The sequence below is a fragment of the Camellia sinensis genome, chromosome 4 (assembly GCF_055761805.1).
Source record: "Camellia sinensis isolate YWXY chromosome 4, ASM5576180v1, whole genome shotgun sequence".
Lineage (NCBI taxonomy): Eukaryota > Viridiplantae > Streptophyta > Magnoliopsida > Ericales > Theaceae > Camellia > Camellia sinensis.
In genome coordinates, this window is record NC_138964.1 from 179,463,194 (window position 1) to 179,466,747 (window position 3,554).

At 47.5% G+C, this 3,554-nt stretch overlaps 1 long non-coding RNA gene across 1 annotated transcript; it reads right to left on the bottom strand.

Moving 5' to 3' along the window:
- Positions 1-512: 512 nt before the first annotated feature.
- Positions 513-1,942, bottom strand: LOC145789725 (uncharacterized). The gene is made up of 3 exons (XR_014327974.1): positions 1,371-1,942; positions 1,192-1,290; positions 513-987 (listed from the first exon to the last, which is right to left on the bottom strand). It is a non-coding gene; the product is annotated as an uncharacterized LOC145789725 (long non-coding RNA).
- Positions 1,943-3,554: the final 1,612 nt, after the last annotated feature.

The following is a 3,554-nucleotide window of genomic DNA, read 5'->3' on the forward strand; positions in this document are numbered from 1 at the left end:
GGTCGGCCAGCCAGTTTTTCTAGTCGGCCAGCTACTTTTCTGGTCTCCAGGCCAAGAAAGTGGTCGGCCAGCCACTTTTGGTGGTCGGCCATGGAGCAAAAGTTGTCTGCAGCCTTTTCCTTGCCTCCAGAAGAGAGTCTCTAGCTTTCCTATGTGCAGAGAGTGCTGAAGGTCCGAGTTTACCTCTGTTTCAGATGCGTTCCGTCACTTTGTTTGTCTAAAATACATTTCCTTATCGAGTTGTTAAGTTTTGCTTATCGAGTTGTTGCTCTTTGATTATCAAGTTGTTGCTCTTTGATTATCGAGTTGTTGCTATTTGTTTATCGAGTTGTTGCTCTTTGCTTTTCGAGTTGTAACTTGCTAAGGTTTTGTTGTTTCTTATTGAGTTGAGTTGTTTAGTCTGTTGTGTTGGTTCACTACCTGACTTGGTAATACATCGATGTTCAATTCCATTCAATCCATTTTTTTGTGCAAAATGATGCGATGCGATGCTTAGAATACAAATACAACACTTTTTGAACGAAAAGCCATTTTCATTCCATCATGTTTCCTTTTTACAACATTTTACAACAGGATACAAGTTTTAAAGGAAATAAAACTGCCTAAGCTGTACAATGTGCTACAACTACATGTAAAAAGAAAAATAAAACAGGAATATCTGCATCAGTGCTATCAAGCTCAAGACCGAGAGGCCCTCTTCACCCTCTTCGGTTGAGTAGCCTCCGCGCCACCGCCACTGGCACCATCATCTGAATCAGAGTCACTGTCCTCGGAATTCTCCTCGGCGTCACCTCTGCCCTCAGAACTGGAACCAGAGTCGTCATCCCTGCCTGCAGATGTCTCTGACTATGGATGTACTGACTCCTCCTCCTCACTAGACTCGTCATCCTGTCTAACAGGTGCTCTGCGTCCCCCCCAGCCGCGTACTGAGACTTCTATCTTAGCCACTCGAGAAGACCTGGATGGCCCAGTCTGTAGAGGTGGGACCTGAAAAGGACAGTTTAAATGCATCAGCCAGTATGTATATCAGATGCAGATGTGAGAATGATACATAGAGTGGGTGCATGCAGATATAGTATGTGAATATGATGTGTCAGGTGTGCTCTACACATACAATGAATCAATGCAGTGAAATGTTCAGTTTCCATATGTCATCAGAAGTATGATAAATGCAAGGAAATTGAAAAGTACCCGAATGCCGGAGGCATATAGTAGCGTCTCCCTCCGCAGAACCATACTCTCGAGTGAGGCCACCACTCCGAGTAACCCCTTAGTACACTCCCTGGGAGGCTGCAGACACAAGTTCAAGTCATCAGTGAATGAATGAATGTCTAAATATCTGAGTGATAAATGAAAACTGTAAAACATACCGGTGGTGAGTCAGGGTCATTGACGTATCGATAGTCGGGCATCGAAGGCTCTAGTGGAATCAGGTTAGAAGTCCCATACTGCCAGCCCGTCAGCTCGGTCGGAGGATCTGGCTATCCAGCATACTGCCAAGTCGAGGGCATCCCTCCAATCCCGTCTCTGGATATGTCGGCCCCGCTGCTCGAAGGAATGTCTCCGGCTCGGGCGCGACTTGAGGAAGACATGTTAGCAGCTCTCCTCCTGGGGTACGGACACCTGACAGTGGAGGCATCAGGTATGTATGGAGATATGTCGTGTAATCCCCCTCCTCCAGGAAAAGGACCGCGTCAATACCCAACATAAAGTCATCCGTCTTCCAGGGTGTGAGACCCCCTGCAGACCGCATCTCTAGTGGAGGCAGTGAGGGGACATCCTGATTGGAGTTGCCCATCGTCTGGCGCATGAAGCGCTCTCCGAGAAACCAGGCCCTGCGGACCGGTCCCTCAAACAAGACCCTATATCAGGAGGAGCCCCATGCCCCAGCAAACAAAAATCGAGGATTCCCTGGCATGTCGATCCAAGGCTGCCAGGTCACCTGCGGGTAACAAGTGCATAAATTGATTAGATGTCATAAATATGCAAGATGAATCAAAGTTGAAAGCATGAAGAACTAAGAGTTCTGGATCACCTCCGTCGCCCGTACAGTATTGAAGAACTGCCAGAGGTAGAGCAGAGTCTCCCGAGGCCTAGGCCGGCACCGACCCTCAAATTTGCGTGAGTAGGGGATCCCAAGAGGTGCCTCAACCTTGAGCTCAGGGGCCAATGTCGGGAAGTACGCTTAAATCCACAGCTATGAAAGGCAACGCAGTGGCTGTCAGAGTATAGGATATATAGAATGCAGAATGTGAATACAGAATGTATAGAAAATGCAGAATGCTGAGTGCAGAATGTAATGTGTGCAGTATGCAGTGTACAGATAATAAAAGCAATAATGTAAATTAAGAGGGAAAAATGTACCTCCCAGGCTTGCCAGTAGCCACCTACTATGGTCCCTCGCTCTCAGGAGGTTGCGCTCATGTAGCAATAAAGGGTATCGAGGCCAGCGCCACTGTAGACACCCCATTTTTGACCGCCCTTAAGACTTGGGCACTACTGATGGTTTGCTCGGTGTTGAGAGATGTGCAGGGCAAAGAATTAGTTTCTTCGGCTAGAAGAGAGGCAAATCTTTCAAAACACTTTGTTTAGGGTTTTGGAGTTGAAGAAAAGAGGAAAGGAGAGGAGAAAACTAGTTTGGGAGAAGTTCGGCATGAATCCGGGTAGAAGCGAGTCGAGCAGCCCTCGCTGAATCGGGCTTATCTATCTGTACACTTGGAGTTTAGCTATGGGGCCACCACCGTTGGAAAGAAGACTTCCGTGGCTTCATTTTGCACTCAAGAATCTCCTAGAGCCAAGTCCGGGTGGGGGAGATATGATCAGTTGAAGTCGGGCATCATCCTGGTTAGATTGAATCTGCGCGGCTTCACGGGAAAGGGCATAACTTTTTGCACAGAAGGAATTTTAATGCAAGGTTTGCGCCATTGGAAAGCTAACTTCCGGGGCTTCAATCTGGACATCCACCGGCACTTTTTTGACCTCACCGGCCACCCATCGGCACTCTGTTTGTGCCGACCGGCAATTTATTGTGCCGACCGGCACTTTAAAGTAGCCGGCCGGCAGATTTTGCTAGCCGACGACCTTCCGGAGCATTCTACAGATTGAATGGATGCCAGCTGTGCCAGCTGGAGGGCACAGACTGGATCCTCCATACACGTGTATGGAGGATCTTGGCTCTTGGTTTTGAAGCTTCTAAGAGAAGTCTTACTCCTTTGGCTCTATAAAGGAAGCTCTCTTCTTCCTTATGCTAGGTTAGATGAAAAAAACCAGCTGAGGCACCATATAGATACAACCCTATATCTATACATTGAACCCTCCTCTTCCAAGCTCAAAAAAGTCCATTATCCTTGGCCATTTACACACCAACCCATAGCAAAAGGCCTCCATCCTCCATTCCAGCCATTTGAGGCTAATTTTCAGAGGTCAAGAGCTCCTTTTCTTGGATCAAAGGCTGCTGCATGGCTGCTCTTCAAGGGTAAGTCTTCATTCCCTCTTTTCTAGCCTTTTCTTGCATCATATCTAAGCCATAGTTTCTGGTATATTTGAGCTCCGGC